Source organism: Schistocerca piceifrons, chromosome 2 (genome assembly GCF_021461385.2).
Source record: "Schistocerca piceifrons isolate TAMUIC-IGC-003096 chromosome 2, iqSchPice1.1, whole genome shotgun sequence".
Classification (NCBI taxonomy): domain Eukaryota; kingdom Metazoa; phylum Arthropoda; class Insecta; order Orthoptera; family Acrididae; genus Schistocerca; species Schistocerca piceifrons.
Window position 1 is genome coordinate 884337655 of NC_060139.1, and position 23077 is coordinate 884360731.

Sequence of the window (23077 nt, forward strand, 5' to 3'; positions counted from 1 at the left end):
TCCACCAAACGGGTGAAGTAAGGCGATGGAAAACATTGTAACTCAACCCTTACGTTGCTAGATTTATTCCAGAAGGCGACCAGAACTATTAACTAGACATACATAACCTTTAATGTAGGCATTACTAGGTATGGTAATAAATAATACAATAATAAAACACAAGGACCAGTCACAGACGGTGCTCCAGGAATCGACCTCTGAGAAGGTCCGGCAACAAACACCCTCGCGAGCAATGAGATAGGCAGCCAAAGAGTTGCATTCACTTCACAAGGTGGTAACTCAGACTAGTGGTAGTCTAACGAATGACTAACGATAATATTGCTGAAGATACCTGACGTCCAATAAACCAAATTTAATTGTGGATCAACATGCCAAAGCGGGAACCGGAGGACTGCACTATGTCTCAGAAATACTGTGCTTAGAGCGCCGAGAACGAGAAATGAATCACTACCACCAGAGCAGAAGAATCACAAACGGCCTACAATCAAGCAAGCTGTCAAAACTACACGCCTTACCGGACAGCAGCGGCAAGGCGGGGAAAAGTACACTGCCGTTACATCCACTAACCCCCAGGGCAGCTAACTGGGGCGTTAGCGGCCACCAGGTAGGAAGAATACCGCTGGTTGAAATTAACAAATTGTAACAAGTTTAACGCAGTAAATAGTAATAAAAAGGCGAGGATAGCTAATCAGATCCGCTTTCCCCAAGCACTCCATTCAGTCCTCTTCGCCTCAGCGACGCTATAAGCAGCAACACGAACCCGTCACTGGAGAATCGCGAGATGTCAATGGTGGAGGTTTCTCTACTTGAATTGAAATGCACTCACCTTAAAGCATGCAGGATCTGGATTAGGACAAGGTCGTGTACCCTCGTGACCACAGCCCTTCCATCTGGCAGTCCATGTGCGCCGCCAACAGTCCTGGCATGTTCTCGCACTGTGTGGACCTGGCTCCTCCTGAGCCCCAACCGAACTGTCACGCTCACACGACGCTGAAAAACAAAGACGTCGCCCTAAAGATAGGGCAACAGTTACTACATATGGATAACCGCCGCTGCTGCCACTAGCGGACATACAACACTGGCGAAACCGAGTGGCGCCACTCAACACGAGAAGAAGACAAACAACCGCAACCATGCCAACTCAGCGATACGTCTGGTCTGCAAAAGAGGGCGGAAACCTACAAACAGCACCAATGCGAGCCACAGCACGGATAATCAAGCATTATCTAGAGAAAGAAATTTTGACTGTCCCTAAAGGTATATGTGTTGCATAAATGGGCTGACATGTGTAAATCTGCGTTCTAAAATTTTTTCGTTGATAATTGGAGATGTATACAGCTTACTCGTTACTTTGGCACTGAAGAGTGCAGTGGAAGCGATGAATTTGTGATTCAGTGACTTTGTCAAGCACATAATGCAAGCTGTGAGGCCACAGCATCTGTACAGACCAGTTCTCACCACAAAAGAAAAGAGTAATGAAATTAATCCTTTAATTCTGATGACAGATTCGAACTGCCAATAAAATCCTGAGTAAATTGATGCCAAACAAAGATCGGTAGGCTAATTGATTAGCAAGTCAACAAGTCTTAGGATTTCGGCAGGAAATATCTCCCTTACGCACAACGTCTCTTGCAACTCCTAGAATGTGATGAGCGTCGCATGGCGTTCTTTTGTTTATTGAATTAAACAGTGACAAAACACGCAATATCTCTTTAGAGATTCCCTATTTCAAGGCCCCAGACTGATGAAAATATTTGAAAACTGGGGTTTTATATGCTACTTCTTTCGTGGTTCAGTTACGTTAAGTGAAATTTATGTACCACTCGTATCAAAGATCAAACACAAATCTGTAAATTTTCTTGTTAGTCACTGTAGCGGGCAGCGTTTATTGAAGCAACCAAGAACAGTTTACGCATAGAAACGAATTAAAAGTTGGCGGAGTGGCATGTTCAGTGCTTGACAGCATAAAACGTTGCCCAGAAGATTTCCTCTCCAGTCCGTAATCACAAGCCAAGTATGTCCGCAGCGTGTAGGTATAGAGGCTGATGCAAGAAACTATACGCCATCACAACACTACAGTAGCAGTCTGTTCAAAGTTATGGAAGCTTCTGACCTAGCCACGAATTGCAGGTTCCGTCCAGGAGTTCAGCTGACGTACGTCGTTGCCGTGCTGCGAGATCAGACAACCGGAATGCTATAACCTCCTCCGGTGCCATTGCGGACTAGTTTATCCTGTCGTGCAGGAAACGATAAGAACAGGAAGAGGCTGGGTTTGTGAGGGAGGTTAACAATATTTAAATATATATTCATTATTTAGCTTCAACAAGTTCGAGAACACGCACAAGACTTCACAAGCAGGTTATTCAGTGCTCAGTTTAACAAAATACTAAAACCTAATATCTTACACAATAAGTTTCACGATAAAATAATCTGCCTCTTTGAATTTCACCAACTTCAAAATAACAATGGCAAAGAGAATAATATATCAGTAAAAGGAGAAGAAGAAAACACACAATAATCAGTCTTATAATACACCATCAACACCTGAAATGAGCCCAACGGAAAGGTGGTATCTTAACTAACACTAAACGAGCAGCTGACAACAGAGCAGAAATCAGCAATAGAATACACCATCCCAACTTAACCTCTGTTAGATGCAGTAAATATTGTTGTTACAAGACGAGGTTAAAATTTCACTGAAAACAGCAACAATAAAATACAATCTTCGAACATTAACAGAGTCCTACAGCAGTCTCGCCACAGTTGAAAACTTTGATCGTTTGGTACTCAATTTGGCCAACTCAGACACACTCTTGTCTGCATTACAAGATTGCACTGCCTGTAATGTCTCTTGCAGCGGTCTCTCCGCGATATTTTCAGAAATTTTGTAAATTATATAACTCAGTACATATCTCGAAATATCTCTTCTTATCTTATCGATTCCTAAACTTTAATATACGATGATTATCAATGCAAAGTAGTTTCAAGCCCTATTATTCCTTGGTGCGTGCATTTACTCCATGGAATAGCTTCTCTGCTACCTATGTTTTCTCTTATGAAAAGAATAATTCAGATCTTACCGATTAGCCGTGAAAGAACGAAGATGTATATGTATGTATTGTTGAGCTAGTCTCCATCTTGATGAGATTCTGTGTGAGAAGGAATTTAAGACATGAACTAAACTAAAGAAAGTTTGTTCACGTATTATTTAACTGATTATTATTGACAGTGCCTGCGTACTACGCTGTGTTGCACGGAATCGGTGGGGAACGTCTGATTTACACTGGACGAACCTGCCGTTTTGTATGCTCAAGATATCCAGTTTATTACTTTCAATAAATGGGCTAACACGGTCTTACCATCAGATCTCTGGTCTTCCCCATGTGATCACCGGAAGTTAATAATGATCACAAATGCTTTCAGGAGATCGACTGACAATTTTCGTCGCACCGAGACTTCGAAATTGCTTCATGCCTTATGGAATTTAAGTTAAGCTCAATTTAATCAGGATAGAACAGTATTGAACTGTGTGAATGTGATAAGCCTGCTTCGTGAATGAAAATTCCCTAAATATACGCATGTTTTTTACTATCCTGATCAGTGAAGCTAAATCAGGCCGGTGTGAGAGAGGTTTTTAAATTTCAGATCCCATATATATATATATATATATATATATATATATATATATATATATATATATATATATATAGATTAAATGCTCATACAAGTGGCATGTCTTGCTTTAAAAGAAGTAGCCGAAAACACATGGCAGTTAACACACTAAATTCCTGGCCATGCTGCGTTTCCTGAATGCATCACTCCTAGCACTGTCCCTGTTTCAGGCCGGAAAAACGTCCCAAGTTGACAACAAGCAACCACCAGCCTCTACTGCAAGTCCAGCAGGCTGCTTTTCTGCCTTGCTCCTAACTTCCTCAAAGCCTATACCTGTGCTGCCTTCCAACAGGCATTCCTCCAACTGTCTCTGTTCCGTTTAGACCCCCTCTGTGATGACAGCACCCGCACTGTCCAACGTGCATGTGGCCATATCACTAACAACTCCCTGGGCAGCCGTGCTGGGACAGAAACGAGCTTGGCTACAGCACCATGGATGGCCTTGTACCAAACACGAAGGTTCATCTGCACCATCTATGGCACTAGTTGATGTTCCAGTTCACTTCCGTATGCCAGACCGCTCGTTACTATGAGAGCATTCGGCTCCACACCTCGTCATGGCGCTGCTAGTGACTGTTTTATGGGTGTTTTACTGCTGCTGGGGAGCTTTGCCATAGATAAACTAGAGGAGGCTTCTGTACCCTACCATAAATAAGCACAGACTGCGGTAGGTTTCCTGTTAACTTTGGTCAGTTAAGATCGTATCCGCGTTACCTGTATGTTGGGTGTGTAGCATACCTGTTGGGCGTTACCTCCTAACGATCGCTTCCTTTGGCATATACAATAAAGTGTCCTACTAGATTCTCCTAAAAACCGGAAACGGTGAAGCCGCTAGAAATGAGTGAGGATATATAAAGGCCTGGGTAAAACTTTTGTTTTATATATTTATCTTCCTGTCTGCTACTTAAGAATAAAGTTAATATTTATAGCAAAACTGAAAGTTTAGTGTTTAATTCAGATTTCATTCAAAAACAGTTGATTCATAATGTGAAATTGGGGTTCATTTATCATTTAGTATTATAAAGTTTAATTTCCTCAACAAAGAGGTAAATTAAAATAAACACAAAGAAATATCAAACACAGCTTCACTAATTTATGGAACTTACACAGAACATCTTAATGTTATTCACAAACAGCTTTCTCATTTATCAATAATCACAGGAAACTCTTGCCTTTGATGTCGTTGAGTACAAAATAACAATAATGATATATATTTTATTTCTGCAAGTAAACTCTACTTGCATCAAAAGTAATTTCTTTCTTTCCATAAAAGCACAGTAGTTACGCGGTAAACTGCTTTTTTAACTTATAAAATGCAATTTGTATCCTCTAAGGATTCATTTTGAATCACCGGTTTTCAAGGCATACAAGAATAACTATTATTGAACTTTTCGGTTTGCGTCGGCAGCAGTTGACAGAAATTAATCACTTATATTTCTTCCTCTCTGAATGGCAGGTGAACAGTGACTACTGTGTTTCCTGCCTACATGTTACCCGCTGCGCATCCGCACTTGCAACTAGCGTAATAAATCTGTGAGAAACTTCTGAAAATCTGCACGCCTTGAGCAACAAGGTGCAGCGCTAATCACACATTGTAATACAAAACCAGCGACATATGGCACACAAATCACACGACTAAAACTACTACACTCCTGGAAATGGAAAAAAGAACACATTGACACCGGTGTGTCAGACCCACCATACTTGCTCCGGACACTGCGAGAGGGCTGTACAAGCAATGATCACACGCACGGCACAGCGGACACACCAGGAACCGCGGTGTTGGCCGTCGAATGGCGCTAGCTGCGCAGCATTTGTGCACCGCCGCCGTCAGTGTCAGCCAGTTTGCCGTGGCATACGGAGCTCCATCGCAGTCTTTAACACTGGTAGCATGCCGCGACAGCGTGGACGTGAACCGTATGTGCAGTTGACGGACTTTGAGCGAGGGCGTATAGTGGGCATGCGGGAGGCCGGGTGGACGTACCGCCGAATTGCTCAACACGTGGGGCGTGAGGTCTCCACAGTACATCGATGTTGTCGCCAGTGGTCGGCGGAAGGTGCACGTGCCCGTCGACCTGGGACCGGACCGCAGCGACGCACGGATGCACGCCAAGACCGTAGGATTCTACGCAGTGCCGTAGGGGACCGCACCGCCACTTCCCAGCAAATTAGGGACACTGTTGCTCCTGGGGTGTCGGCGAGGACCATTCGCAACCGTCTCCATGAAGCTGGGCTACGGTCCCGCACACCGTTAGGCCGTCTTCCGCTCATGCCCCAACATCGTGCAGCCCGCCTCCAGTGGTGTTGCGACAGGCGTGAATGGAGGGACGAATGGAGACGTGTCGTCTTCAGCGATGAGAGTCGCTTCTGCCTTGGTGCCAATAATGGTCGTATGCGTGTTTGGCGCCGTGCAGGTGAGCGCCACAATCAGGACTGCATACGACCGAGGCACACAGGGCCAACACCCGTCGTCATGGTGTGGGGAGCGATCTCCTACACTGGCCGTACACCACTGGTGATCGTCGAGGGGACACTGAATAGTGCACGGTACATCCAAACCGTCATCGAACCCATCGTTCTACCATTCCTTGACCGGCAAGGGAACTTGCTGTTCCAACAGGACAATGCACGTCCGCATGTATCCCGTGCCACCCAACGTGCTCTAGAAGGTGTAAGTCAACTACCCTGGCCAGCAAGATCTCCGGATCTGTCCCCCATTGAGCATGTTTGGGACTGGATGAAGCGTCGTCTCACGCGGTCTGCACGTCCAGCACGAACGCTGGTCCAACTGAGGCGCCAGGTGGAAATGGCATGGCAAGCCGTTCCACAGGACTACATCCAGCATCTCTACGATCGTCTCCATGGGAGAATAGCAGCCTGCATTGCTGCGAAAGGTGGATATACACTGTACTAGTGCCGACATTGTGAATGCTCTGTTGCCTGTGTCTACATGCCTGTGGTTCTGTCAGTGTGATCATGTGATGTATCTGACCCCAGGAATGTGTCAATAAAGTATCCCCTTCCTGGGACAATGAATTCACGGTGTTCTTATTTCAATTTCCAGGAGTGTATAACAGAATGACCGTGGCATCTCGTAGAGCATTTATGCAACATTTATGACGAACAATACAGTTTGTTTACGTAAGTGGATACACATAAAGCAGCAACGTTAGCTCTGTTGAAAATCGTCGAAAATGAGCTTTTTCCTCCTGGCTTTCTCTTCCTGTCTCTAGTTTCTACTTTCAGTGTTAAACATGTCACGCATATAAAAGCTTCGGCTTTGATGTTCCTTTGGAGTCATTAATTCCGGTTTACCGCAATTTAGTTTTTTAAATACTCAGCAAAGCGCGCCGGCTCCGTAATGTTTGTTGTGACATTCGCTACTTTTAACTTAATGCACACAGTGCTCTTTTGTCTCTGTACCTATTAAACTGCATATTTGCGCTATTCTCGTATGCTGGGCATTCTCTGTCTGTAGTATACACTGCACTGAATTACGAGGTAATCTGCCATTAACATGCATGGAAGTCTTGAAATGGTATCATCCATGCTCTTTGACTCATACACAAACTCGATTAAACTAACTCGTTAACAATGAGCGCTTGTATTTATACATAGCATAGAATATTCCAGAGCATATTTATATTTACTTAATAAGAAAGGCCAGTCTCTTTTAGAAAATTTGAAGGGGTAAAAAGGAAATTGCAAAAGGCTGAAGGTGAACCAGCAGTCACGCAGATCACTGCCCCTGTCCTATCCACTACAGTACAGTTGACATATTTTGTTTGATTCTTCAGTCTAACGATCTCCCAAAGGCTTTAACCTACAATATGTAGTGACAATATTATAACAAATACAAATCTTCAATGATCTGGCGGCTTACGAAAATGCACACTTCCGTGGAACGAACGGCTATAAAATGAAAAGTGTCAAATACAAAACGCTTTTGACAACTGATGGCGAACGGCCTTGTCCCAGTAGTAAAACAAGTCCCAGCTAGAACACCGAAGTCAAGGTCTGTTGGGATTCGGTAGGTCTTGGGTGGGTGACTGCCCGGGTCTACCAAACACTGTTGGCAAGCTGGGTGCACTCAGCCATTTTAAGGCTAGTTGAGGAGCTACCCGACCGACAAGGAGCGGCTCTGATAACAACTGAAAACGGCTAGGAGAGCAGTGTGCTGGTCAGATTGCCCTCCATATATGGATCCAGCGACGTCTATCGCCTGATCCCTGCAATCCCCTAGAGGGGTTGTGACGGGAGGCAGGGTTTCATCGGCGGTGTGGTAAGGTGGGAGGGGGGGGGGGGGTGGAAGTCAATGTAGCTGTCCGGTTGGATTACAGTTTTGTTGCTGTCTCTTTCTACCCCTCGCCAAAAAAACTCTCCATAATCTCATTAAACTGCCACAGATGTTTACGATGTCAGTAATAACAATAAAATGTTTAATATAATAGTAACAAATTGTTTAAATAGCATAAATCTATAGTGTACAAGTATTTTAATGAATTAATAATTACTGAGCAACACATTGCTTTGGCATTACGTCCACGAAACTATAGAGCAGAAAATAACAGCCTTTGGAACACATATGCCTTAAACTTTCAGAAGTGCATGTGTCACGCAATTAATTTAAGAACTATAACACTAACAAACTCTCATAACCTTTAGAACATCATGATTTACACAATGTAAACTCAAAACGTGGAGTATAGCTTGTCAATTTTCCAGTATCACTATTGTGGAAATTATTGCATAACAAGCATACACTAGAGTCTAAATAAGAATTGTGTTTCCTTGAATTGTTGTCACCTGTGCTCGGAAAGTCTATTTCTCTGTAACATTCATTTCTTAGTGCGGGGGGGGGGGGGTTCCTCTTTCTGAGTTGCTTCCCCAGCTTTCATAAAACAAATCGCATGAAACGCAGATGACAGATTCATCGGAAGAACCCTCAGTCTGCCCGCAATCGAGAAGGCCTATAAATCCGTCGTCCGACTAAAACTTGCATTTTGCTAGCCAGGAAGGTATCCGTCCGTACCAGATAGGACTGATACAGGAAACAGAGAAGATCTAAAGAAGAGCAGCGCATTTCGTTACAGATGTATTTAGTGGGAGCGAAAGCATTGCAGAAATTATCGAGGAACTCCAGTAGCATACGCTGTAACACATCCTTCCTTTATTTGGTTGTGGTTTACAGTTAAAGTTTCGAGATCGTACCTTCATAGAAGAGCCATCAAGTGTTTTACTTCCTCCTACGTAAATCTCGCGGAAAGACGATGAAGGTAAAGTCAAAGGTTCGAACCCGCACGGAGGGCTACCAGCAATCGATTCGCGACTCAAACAGAGAAGAGGGAGGTGACAGCGTTATCGAAGTACTCTCCACCACACGCCGCAAGTTGGCTTGCGGACTAAAGATAAAGATGTAGACGTAAGTTACTGTTCATAATCAATAAACAATAGCCAGAGTCTTCACCTGACACCCACAATATCTGATTTCAAAATATCAGTTAAACTATTGGAAACCTTAAAGTATCTGCTCTAATCTTCTATGTATACAGACCTCTATCATGATTTTTAAACCGTAAGGACCTATTAAACTATGCTTAGTGCAGAATTCTCCGAGGCGGCTTCCCATACATGCCTCTCCCTCACTGTAATTCTCCTACATTTTTTTCCATTTCGTTTTTTCCTGCTATCGAATTAAAGTTCCTCGTCACAATAGCATTTTCGTCCCCCTTAACTATATGAGTATCTTTTACGTCTTGATACATTCTTTCAAATTCTTCATCATCTTCGTGTTAATATGAATGGATGGTGCCTTTTGTTTGGACCCAGACAGCACACATTCATATAACTGATTCGCCTCGATGGGCAATAAACTAAAAACTTTCACTGCAGATGCACATTTCGTTTGACCTCCAGCGGGGACCTAAAACAGCTACCATAGAAGATTTGCCTTGACTGTGGGTAGGTGGCGCTAGGTGGGAGTAAGGGACTGCTGGGGAGCATGCTGGAGTACTCCGTGCATTTGCCATAAACAGTCTATCCGGACACTCTGTCCGGGTAGCGCAGTGTTTAACGTAGCTGTCTAATAAGCAGGAGATATTTGGTTCGGGACCCGGCCCCACACACATTTTTACATTTTTACTGATCGACGCTTATTCCGTGCAAAGTTGCGATGCAGCTTATATAATTAGTTTCTTTCCTTTCCTTTCTTTTCTCTCTCCTCTCCACAAAAGTTACATAGTCTCTCCAGTTTTGCTTTCATTAGGAACAGGGTGCTCCACAACGGTATTAATGGGCTCAAGATAAGAAGAAACGTACATTTCATAATCTGTTTATTGCAGATAGATTTCAGCTACTGTGTAGCTATCTTCAGCGCAATTATATGCATGACATGATGACTCATAGAAACTCGAATCGCACATGACACCATATACTCATTACATATAACAGTTAGAAGAATCGAGCTCGAATTTTAATTGTTACCTGTAATGTCTGTGTGCTGCGACGTGCGTTTTTTTTACGATGGGTATCTTGTCTTGGATATGATTGCACCGTAGTCTGCTACACAGTAGCTCAAATCGATTTGCAACAAACGGATTAGAAAATTTTCGTATCTTTGCTGCCCTTCGTCCGATCACATCCTTCATCATCTGCAGAGCTAAGTGTCACACTGATTTTTAATACTGTCATTAGTGTTAGCTTCTTATCTTTCTTGGCTACTATAATGCATTCACCATGCTGTTCATAATAGTTAACCTGCATTCCTCTTTTGGTATTCATTTTTATTCTGACTCTTACGTTTACCCTTACTTGATTTTCTGTTGAGATGCACAGACCATACCGGAAGTCCTGCTCCTTCTGCTACCACACTTCACTAATTCCCAGTGTATCTAACTTCAACCTGTCCATTTCCATTTTTAATTTTTCTAACCTACCTAACATGTTAGAGTGTTCTAATATTCCACACTCTAGTTCCATTTTTCCTGATGCCATCGTCCTCCTAGGTAGTCCCGGTCCAGAGAACCAAATAAGCGACTGTTTTACCTTAGGAATATTTTACCCAAGGGCCCACTATCATGTTTAATCTTCACAACAGAACTGCATGTCTTTGCGAACTCTAACCACTGTAGTGGCACGTTGCACTGAGCAATTCCCTGTGCCAACACAACAAGGCCACGTTGGCTAAGGCCATATGAGTCTATTATATAAGCTGGGTCTCTAGAAAGTTGTAAAAAAGGTACCATTCTTCAACAAAAGCCTCATGTTTGTCTCCATATCCGCACAGATACCCGTCAGATCAGGTTGAACGTGTGGTATGGCTATCAGTATAACGCAGGGCTGTTGCATCCTGGGACGCACTACACTAGGACCTGCGAAAACGCCACGATTACAGCTTCACCGCTCCGTCCCGCAAGGGCAAAGCTCAGTACTCTGTTAGAAAAATGCCTCCCCCGGAAATACTAGGCACGCCTTTCGAAGAAACATGTAAATGGCTCTTTGCACAACTGCTCACCCCGACTGCCCAGCTTCGACTTCCCATCGTTGGAACCTGTCTCTCCCGCCCAGAGTCTGCCAACCAAGGATCCTCTTATGAGTAAAGACAGTGTACAGCTCACCGGACACGAGGTATCGACCACGCCGCACGGCTCAACGTCCTTTAGTGCAAACGTATCCGAGTAGGAAATTTAGCTACATAAAATATCGTACAAAAAGGTCTTGTTCATTTGTTTCTGTGTGAGTAAAGGTTGGCATAGCGAGAGAGAGAATATGGGAATCTTGCGCGTGGTATCTGATGACGTTGCAGGTTGCATAAGACCAACAGGTAGGGCCAGTTAAATCACCATGTACACTGGGTGTTTCAAAAAGGACTTTACAACATTGAAAATTCATATAAGTTAGTTAATTCATAGTACCTACAGAGGTGTTGTATGGTTAATTTGCGGGAATACATCAAGTTTTGTCTTGCGTAGTTCGCTAGTGCCGAATCGCACAGTAAGGAGCGCTAGGAGCAGTTGCGTTAAAGATGGCTGCTTCCACTGGACGCGCGCTTGATCACTGAGTATTTTGGTTTGAAGAATCGAAGTCAACGACAGCAGTTCTGCGTAATTTCCGTACCAAGTACGCTAAGGATCCTTTTAGTGAGGCTATAATTTTGAGTGGCATAAATGTTTTGTAGAAACAGGGTGATCGGTAAGACATGAGAAATCATCTGGTCGTCCAAGTACATCTGATGACATCGTACCTGGATATGACCATGCGAGGTGGTACAGCGGTTAGCACAATGGACTCGCCTTCAGGAGGACGACAGTTCAAACCGGCATCAGACCATCCTGAATTGGGTTTTCTCAAATTCCGGAGTGGTTCCTTTGAAAGGGCAAGGCTGACTTCCTTCCCCATCCTGCCCTAATACGACGGGATCGCTGTTGGGTTCCCTCTCCCAGATCAACCCGTCAACCAACCTGGATATGTTAGAACTATTTCTGATACCACAGATCGATGAGGATGACCGAGAACAAAATATTTACTTCGAGCAAGTTGGTGCACCACCCCACTACCTGGCTGACGTCCGGGATTGCCTCAGTGACCTCTATCCAGGACAATGGTTGGCAGTGATGCGCCAACTGCACGTTCCTCAGACATGACACTACTCGATTGTCTTTATGGGGACTAATCAACACTATCGCATTTGTACCTCCTGTGCCAGCTTCTCTACCTGAACTTATAGCATGAATATACGCCGAAACTGAGTAAGTTACACCTGTAATGGTACAGAAAGTTTGGGAAGAATTTGTCTTCCGATGGGATGTGTGCAGGATAACCAACGGAAGCAACATACAACATCTTTATTTAAAGTAAAAAACGTGATCTAGCTATGTATCTTCTTTCAATAAATTTATATGAATTTTTAAAGCTGCAAAGTCCTTTTTGGAACATCCTGTATACCAGATGAGCATAAGCTTGTACAATAACGCAAAGGCAGTCTGTATTCATAAAATCATGTTTGTATGGGATCAGTAAAGTCTCTGAAACAGTATCATTTCATTTGTGCAAGTACCTGCTGCTGAGTTTCAGGCTGTATGGCACAGTTACGTTCAATACTGAGGTGCTATTCCCGAAGACAGAGAGCCTCGGCAGTTCTGTTCATTTGTAAGGGGGGAATTTAAACTGGACAAGCAGTGAGAAATTTGGAGCTAGGGGGAAGGGGTACCAGTGTAATCCGTATGGGTGAGTGAAATGCTGTGCCAAGACGGCTTACCCTTAGTGACTAACGCACCTGCCTATTAGGTAGGAGACCCGGGTTCGATTCCCACCTCAGTCCATACAAATAAAATCTTGTTTGTATGACACCAGTAATATCTCTGAAACTGTGTCATTTCATTTGTGCTAACGCATATCTTGGGAGGAGGATCATGACCAGGTAACCGCTAGACACTCCAAAAATCTGTCGCGAGCCTTTCATTCTTCGGGAACGCTCCATAACCCGAAATTCCATTGTTACGTCACGAAACTGGTATAGCTCGACGGCCAAGTTCACTGCCACGTTCACTGTGAGGGTGGACTTTGGGATGATTTGAAACACACCACGACCATCTGTGGAGAAACTGACATCCCTTACAGGTTCAAATGGCTCTGAGCACTATAGGACTTAACTTCTGAGGTCATCAGTCCCCTAGAACTTAGAACTAATTAAACCCAACTAACCTAAGGACATCACACACATCCATGCCCGAGGCAGGATTCGAACCTGCGACCGTAGCGGTAGCGCGGTTCCAAACTTTAGCGCCTAGAACCGCTCGGCCACCTCGGCCGGCGAAATCCCTTACAGGATGTACGTAAGACGAGGACATGGTAGTCTGACACGCCGCAGTGGACGTTGTATGGCCGCAGTAATGGCCCCCTATGCCCCGCTACGCTGGCACTGACATTGCGTGACACGCGTTACGTAAGAGCCAGGGGCTGCCGCGGCTTTACTGCCGGCATCGTGTGGCCAGACAGGCAGCGTCACGTCACGCTAGGCGGTGCTGCGCGGCGCAGCCGGCTTTACGACTGCCGGGGGACTGAGTTCCAAGTGCAGCCACCGTTCCGACGTCTACAGTAATTAAAAACGAGGACGCTCCCAGCCGCGCCGGCGCCTGCCACCACGGGGACACAGCCTTCTTCTCGCCAAGTACTCGTTGCCTCCTACACATTACCGAGTCCTAAAGGATATTCCTGGCAGAAAAACAAAAATAATTTGTGCGTGAGGTAACATGACCATCATTATTAACGCCTTGTACGGTTTCCCGCCACTGGCAGTATCTGCTGTGAACACAAGCCTCTCCATCTTCCCCTGACCTCTCTGTAGCTATTCTGGCCCATGTCTCTCCTCAACCATGGATGCTTTCTTCCACGTCTTTTAACCCTTGGATTACAGCTTTGCATCTTCATCTCACGTATCTTCCGAGGCATCTTCGTTTCCTTAATTCTCTTGGAATGCCCATATAATTTTAATATTCATTTCTTAATCTTCTTTTGTAGTGTGCCCTCATATGTTTCCTCCAAAACTTTTCTTCATTTCTCAACTTTTCCATTTCTGTTAGACCTATGTCTCAAAAAGATTACTTCACTTGCTCGTGACTTACTTTTTTCCCTGTCCTTCACTGCCCAGACTTCTGCTGTGTGGCAGGCCGGAGTGGCCGAGCGGTTCAAGGCTGGAACCGAGTGACCGCTACGGTCGCAGGTTCGAATCCTGTCTCAGGCATGCATGTGTATGATGTCCTTAGGTTAGTTAGGTTTAAGTAGTTCTAAGTTCTAGGGGACTGATGACTGATGAGCTCAGAAGTTAAGTCCCATAGTGCTCAGAGACATTTGAGTCTGCTGTGTGCAGCAGTTTGGCACTTAATATATTAGCCATGTCAGCTTCTTACTATTCTGAAGACTTCTTCTTTATATATATATATTCTCGAACTTCTTAGAAACCTACCAGCCAGGTTTGCCCATTTTGTGTTTCTTCCGTTATACTGCTCCGGGTTATGCATAAGTACCGTCGTAGTTTCAGAAGATGACTGCAAGGAAACCACAAAGTATACAGAAAAAAGGTACATTTCGGTGGACAGAACGTCTCTCCCAGTTTTCTACCCACATTAAAGATTTCTAGGATGGGCACCGTATGTGCTGGGACAAGGGTCAATGCGTTCTTGCAATTCATGAAGTCGCTGACATGAATTACCCATGACGGCTTACCAGCAACCTGCGTTGGAAGCCTCTTCACTTGGCTGTCCGTCTACAGGCGCTAACTGAATTCTTTCGGAAGTATGGAGCGGATGATTTGTCTATGGGCAAACTTTCAGTAAACATTCCCCGCAACTTCAGCAAAAAAAAAAAAAATAAATAAATAAATAAATAAAATAAATAAATAAATCTATACTTCTATGTAAAGTCAAAACGTAGCTTAACGATGTCGGAAAATTTCTCAAAAGTTGTCACCGATTTACTTCAGATTTTTACATGATACTTCAACAAATGTTCGGGTGGTCAAAGAATTCACATTTCTTCGAAATATGCATGAACATTAGTATGTACATCGTACATAAAGGAGAAAGGTTTTCAGCAAAAATATTTGAATGTTCTTGGCCAATTTACTTCAAATGTTTACACAATAATGCAATAAAAGTTTGGACAGACATATACTGGATAGTTTTTCAGTATACACATGCGGTATATAAATACATACATAAAACCTGTACTTCTAAATAATGACAAGTTGTAGTTTAATGTTGTTAGCCAAAGCCTGGAAAAATTCTTGACCAATTTTTGATCGATTTTCTTCAGTATTTTATGTAATACTCCAATAAATGTTCAGATGGAGATAAGCTACATATTTTTATTATATTCACTATGCATACACCTATAAACGATTTAAAGAGGGGTAAGTTATTGGTAAAACTCTGGAAAAATTTCTGGGCGATTTACATCAAATTTCACACCGTATTCTAGCAAACATTTGGACGTATGTAGGCTATATCCTTCTTAATATTTGTATTACTTAAGTATGTATGTCCTAAAATACAGAAATATTGAATCTAAGAATATCGAAGAGCCCTCAACTGAATTACTTAATATTTTTGCACAATACACTAATAAAGATTTGGACGGACATCCATACCACTGTATAAAGACAAGGAGGTGTTTCACATTGTTATCAAAACCCTCGGAAATTCTTTACTGATTTACTTCGAATTATTTATATATATATATATATATATATATATATATATATACATAAATTTTTACATGGTATATATATATAGTTTTTACATGGTATGTATATACTTATTTACTTCGAATTTTTACTTAGTATGTATAAAGATTAGAAGTATATATATATATATATATATATATATATATATATATAAACCATGTAAAAAATTATAGTTCGAATTTTTAAATACGTGTGTGTGTGTTTGTGAAAAGAGGAAACATAGATAGTAAGAGATTCCAAATGCTATTCACTGACTTACTTCAATTGTTTGCAAGCTACTCTACGAAACGCCCCGTCAGACATAGGCTACATATTTTAGATACATATTATATAGAAATGTAAGTATATGCGTAAGTACAAGGAAGAAACGTTGCTAGCAAAAACTGCGGATGCACTAAACTGCGGATACACGATACACTAATGAAATCTGGACAACCAAAGACTCTTTATTTTTAAGTAATATGGTACATAGACATATGTAAGATGCAATAATCAAACGTGGTCAGCAAAATTGTCGAAAAGCTCTTGATCTATTAACTTTAAATTTTTGCGCAGTAAGCTAATAAGCCTTCAGCAGGAGAAAGGCTACATATCTTTTAATCAACACTGTACAGTTTTTCTGTTAAACCCGACTGCGGGAAAAGATGCTGTGTTGTGAAAATGTCTGGTTTAAGTCTCTTTCTCTCAGTAAATTTTAACGACAATTTGAAGGCATTTAAACCAGTAGACAAATTGTTTCTCCAATGTATATTCCTTATATTTATACATAATTTTAAGTAAAATTTGAATAACAACAATGTGCTGTTTCGTTTTGTTCCTCACAGTCATTTTTAACTGGAAACAGGAAAACCTTGTTTGTGGCTTACCGACTTACGATTAGAATGCTACTACGGAATGTGAATCATCCTAAACTTTGTAATCCTATCCGTTTGCAGCTTGTCGTTGGAGTTACTATCTTTAAAGGTCCAACACCTAGACAGATCTCTCGCAAAGCCCATACGCCAACTATTCAAACTAATTTACCCATTCATGTTGCGAGACTACAGTTTCCAACCGAGGTGTGCCCTGCAACACCGATAAGCGTGGCTCAGAGTCCGAGAAAAAGAGAAGGTGGACAGACAGAGTGCAGGAAATGAACATAGAGAGGGGGAAGGATGCGATGGTCAGAGACAGGACAGCAAGAGTATGGCAGAGAGGGAGAGGAGGATATGATCGGCAGATAAAGGGTGGGAGGAGGAGGAGATGGATAAACTGGGGAGGATGAGAAAATGGATAGACAGAAAGGAGAGACAGACGGGAGATGTACATCCAATTCCCATACACATTTAGCAGTTGGGGAGCACTGCCGGATTCGCTAATATTTCATATGGGCATGGATGCGGAAACGCCTTATTTCCACGTTACAGGTATGTTTCTACAGCTCTTGAACACGTCAGTCGTCTGCATTGAAACTCTTCTGTTAACAGCACATTTGCACTATAGAGTGAAGAACTAAATGAATCACCCAGAGAAGTGTGTCCATGCATGAATATCAGCTGCTGATACAGCCTGCACACAATATGTGTCGTATGTATACAGCAAGTCCTCAAGTAGCACTCTTCAGACTGCCATGTGGTCAACGTTACTTGTTACATTTAATTATGTTACACTAACACTAGAGGTGTCGGCAGCACGGTGAAGTACCCCCACCAGTGGAAATGTTCTCGTACTTCTAGGCTTCCCCCAGTCGCGACGATCAATTGCTTCCTGTAGGGGCACAAGCGCTACCGCGGCAGACGATTAGCGCCACGGCCATTACCATCTGCCAATCCGTGAAGCATATGCCAACACTCCAATAGAGTACACTTCTATCGTACTGAATCGGAAACCAAATCTCTTAAGAACACGTAACTATTGATACTACGTGCTTGATGACTGTAGAACGGTGAAGTTAGTTGCTTAGTCGCACAAGAAAGGATGTGAGGGCTACCTTCACTCAACTGCCATAACAAGTACTGACGTGAATATAAGAATTACTTCTTGGGTATTAATAACCACTTCAGATGTATTTAGTTCTTTTTTTGGATCACTACCTTTTTCTTGGCACTAAAAGCCACATTTTCAGGTGAACATATCACGCACTGTACATTATAATCAAAAGTAACCAAGTGGGTATTTTGAACGTTTTATCTTAGAAAACGTTTCGTTTAATTCTGTTAAGTTCTGTTTCTGTGTGTTTCTCATGGTTAATGTGATTATATAGAGAATTAGAAAATGAGCTCTAATATGAAAACAAAAACTTTCCCGTCATATGTCCATGAAACGTATTTTATTCCCCTATGTCTGAGTAATGTTGTTGGTATGGCTTTTATGTACGTCTTTTAGTTTTCGACACCCATCTTTTGAAATCCCGGAGATACTTATCAATAATTCTGTATTAAATTCCCGGGTATATAAGATAACATTCCTTTTCCAAGGTACAAATAGTAGTTTCTGTTCGTAAATATTACCTGCTTCTTAGAAATTACTGTAGATTGTGTGTCTTAGTTATTGTTATTATTATTAAGATCCATAACACCTTAATACAATTGTTTACTCCTTTTGTAACTTGTTGTCTCTACAGTAGCGAAGCAGAACATATTACATTTCCTTTTGAAAAATTAATTAAAAAAATGACTACAACAGGATTCTTCGTTTAATGGAAATCCCTAGGTGTAAATTGTCAATTGTAGAGTCGGTTCAATCCTCCGTATGTGTGACAATTCGATTGCGGAGACGACTTTAGTCAATTACACGTTCATGTGCTGTATGTTATAAACACCACGGGGATTTGCACGTTTATGTTCCACAAAGTTTGGAAATATATCGAGAAAGCCAGGGCATTCAAGTTTCGAATGGAGTATGGACCAGGAAACGAAAGTTGTATTATAGTGCGACAAGTTTTCTACCTTCATTACGAAGCAATGTTGCTTTCGTGGTATGAACACACGGTCTGTCAGTACGATAAATGTCAAATGGAGAATGTATAGAAGAAAACGCTTGTATTCTCTCCCACTGGCAACTAAATCCTTTAACAGACTACACACAAACAAGCGGATCCTAAAAGTACTCTGCACGATCTTCTCAAAATGCTGCTGAGGAAGTCAGCATGCAGCGACCATATCACTTAGTAGCTGGCGCCCAGCAAACAGTCCTCGGTAATACAGGGTTATATGTGATATTTCAGCTCAAACTGAAAGAATCTATACCTTTATGAAATAATTTTCTCATATAAGGCCCAGTTTCTCGTTTCTAGAGTCAATGAAATGTCCACGCGAGGAAAGTTAGCAAATAATGAAATTTCAATTACTGTGCGTATACGCTATTAAAATTGTAAGTCATTAAGGCATGGACAGGGAAGGAAATTTAGTACACCGGTCTGGAAACTCTGGCAACAATAATAGCTGCATTCTGCCGGGGAACCGAGTCGAACTGAACTTGAATGGCGATACGGCACGTCATTCCTTGCTACTTCAAATTTATGCTGTGGTTCATTAATCGTAGCAGCTAGCGAGTGGTGGTGTCTTACGTTAAGTTATTGAAAGATAACATCACGGAAACCTCTCAGATAGGCACGTACACCAGGTTTAACACTTTATAAGTGAAATTTCTGATATCTTTATTACCGACTATACGACCCACGTGTGGACTCATACTGTCATGGTACTTGCTAGGCTCGACGATGACGAATGCAGTCGCTCAACGTTCACTGTCCTCCGCGACGGCTACGGGCATGGATGTGTGTGATGTCTTTAGTTTAGTTAGGTTTAAGTAGTTCTAAGTTATAGGGGACTGATGACCTCCGATGTTAAGTCCCATAGTGCTCAGAGCCATTTGAACCATTTCACAGTCCTCGAAGCATTTACAGGCGGATTCCTCCATTACGATGTTGGACGTAGAACTGAAATTCAATATGACCTTACCAAATCCAACTATTCTGCAGTCGTATGAGATACTTGCGATAGACAAGAAATGAAGAGGTTCTCTACAGAACAGGCGAAGACAGGACCATAAGGAAAACACTCACAAAGAAGGGACAGGATTATATAACCAGTGTCAAGATTCTGAGAAATAGCTTCCACCGGTACTCAATGGAGTATTAGGGGGTAAAAAGATCTCTAGGGGAAGACAGAGATTGGAAAACACCCAACAAATAACTAAGGACGATGTGTTGAAGTGCTACTTTGAGATTAAGAGGCTGATACAGAAAAGGAGTTCGTGGCTCGTCGCATCAAACCTGTCAGAAGACTGATGACTCAAATAATAAACGACAGGTGTGTGCTCTCGACCCAAGCATCAGTATTGCAGAAACATAAACCAAGGATTTAATGGCCACGACCTTACCGTTCTAGATCTCTGACATGTGCTGGTAGACGTTTCTTCCATCTTACACGGGGCATAGCACAATATTCTCTAAATAAACATCCAAATGCAACTTGAAGGAGAAATCTGCGGCGCTATAGCCAACTGGGAATTACGTACCTACGTGCTGAAACCAGTCCGGATGGTTGCTGGTAGATGGTTGTTGCTTCTTTGGCCGTGGCGTTCCATAAATTTTTGTGACTCCTGGGTTTACATCAAGGATCTCACTCAGTTTCATGGTCTTGACCTCAACCAGGACTCTTGATGGCCCTCTGTACAGGCTTTCCTGAGATAATGTATGTACGTGTGTATAAATTGTTCTGAAATAGTTACTCTTCATGACACCAAAAGAATGTCCCTCTTCTGATATGAGTGTTACTGGAAAACCATCGTCATACATCTCTGAGTCAAATCAGTGTAAGGCAATGTGTACCCTTTATAATTGAAGCAGTTGGACTGCCGCAAACCACTTACCACAGACTAAAACGTATAACTTTTCTTGATCAGTCACATAAGCGTAATTGCTGTTGCGTCATACTCTACGGTTGTCGAAGAATTTACAAATAAAATCGCTTCACTGTAATGCTAAACGGCTCCGACACATCACTAACAGCCTCCACGCGTTGTCAGGCTAAGCATTCAAGGTTATGTAACTGAACACTCAACACGACAGATACTAGAAATGTTGTTTGGCCGAATCAGTGGAGGAAATTGTATCTGGTCGAATGTGAGAAGACTGTGAGCGGTCGCATTTCGAGTTTGTAAGAAAGACTTTATAGGAGATACATATAATCGAGCTCACTGTTGGTCACACTGTTTCGAAAAGTAAGCATAAAGCACGACTCGCTCACAGCCATCGGTCTCCTAGATTAAATTAAATAACGGGGAACTCAAATGAAAACATATCAATCGATCGTCGTAAAGCATTACTATGTACATGAACTCCTGTCCACAAAGCGGTTCTCACTGAGTGGTGGAATGAAGGATTTCTGGAAAAATTACTTGCCCGTCTTGTAATAAGCACTGAGACATATCGGCCATCAAAAATAGGATCCGTAGTATTAAGGCTCTGCGGATTTTCTCACACGGCTACCTCAAGTATTTACCGTCATTACTTCAACTGGGTGAGTGCCATCACCAACAGAATCAACTGTCCTGGACTACTATAAGTTGATGACATGATCATAACAGGGAAAAGACATTTTCTTTCATCAGGCTTCTGTATGAGTTGATACAGTCCACCTAGGATTTCTCTCTTGTGCCAGCCTCCTCATCTCAGATTGCCACTTGTACAAAACGTCCAGAATTATTTCTTGAATATATTCCAATCCCTGTCTTTCACTGTACTGATTACCCTCTACATGTCATTGAAGCACCAACAAATTTAATTCCCGATGTCTTAAATTCTCATCCTGGGCCTTCATATTGTCAGTGTTCTCTACATGTACCTTTCCTCACCGGTTCTCTAGAGAAGCTCCTCATATCTCATCAGTCCACCTAGTTATCGAAATTATTCTGAAGCACTACATCTCAGAAGGTTAGATTCTCTTCTGTTCCGGTTTTTGATTCTCTTCCATACAATGCTCTACTTCAAAGGTTGATTTCCAGAACATTTTTCTCAAATCAGCCGGCTTTTGATGCTATTAAACTCATTTTGGCCAGGAACGCCCTCTTTGCAGAATGAGATTTTCACTCTGCAGTGGAGTGTGCGCTGATGTGAAACTTCCTGGCAGATTAAAACTGTGTGCCCCACCGAGAGCTTCTGTAAAGTTTGGAAGGTAGGAGACGAGATACTGGCAGAAGTGAAGCTGTGAGGAGCGGGCGTGCGTCGTGCTTCGGTAGCTCACATGGTAGAGCGCTTGCCCGCAAAAGGCAAAGTTCCTGATTTCGAGTCTCGGTCAGGCACACAGTTTTAATCTGCCAGGAAGTTTCAACGCCCTCTTTGGTTGTGTTAGTCTGCATTTTATGTCTTCCCTTTCTTCGTCCATGATGCGTTATTCTGCTTACAAGGCAACAGAATTCCTCCACGTGATCTGATTTGCGTTCGCCAAATTTGGAATTACATTTATCGCTAACATCATTTTTGCTGCTCTTCTTTACCATCTTATTTCTTTGGTTAACCCTCAATCCATATCCTGTTCTCGTTAGGCAATTTACCCATTCATCAGTGCATGTATTTCTTCTTCTTTTTCACTAATTGTGCCAGTATTCTCAGCGAATCTTATCTCTGATATGCTTTCACCCTTAATTTTAATTCCACTTCTGAACTTTTACTTTATTTCCGTCATTGTTTCTTGCTATTTTTCTCGGAATTTCGAAAATCTTTCAACATTTTACATCTTGAAACCTTTCTTCTTAAGTCTTGCTGACAACGCATAGTGCAACGTCAGAATTGCCTCTCTCGTGCCTTTACCTTCCTTAAAGCCAAAGTGGTCGTCAGCTAACACTTCTGCAATTTTCTTTCCCATCCTTTTGTATATTATTCTTGTTGGTAGCTTCGATACCTTATTTTATCTCAAATATTCGAAAGCCCTACCAAACTGACTCTAATACTGAATCACCTATGTCTTCCATACGGACTCGCATTTCGTCTTCTGTCAAGTCATCGGACAGTTCCTCACCTTAGGAGAGGCCTTCAGTACATTCTTTTCATCCATTCGCTCTTTCTTCTGTGTTTAACAGAGGAAGTGCTCTTGGACTATTAATGTTGATGCCTCTGATTTTAATTCCACCGAAAGCCCTTTTGACTTTTCTATATGATAATCCGGCCCTTCCGATGACTAT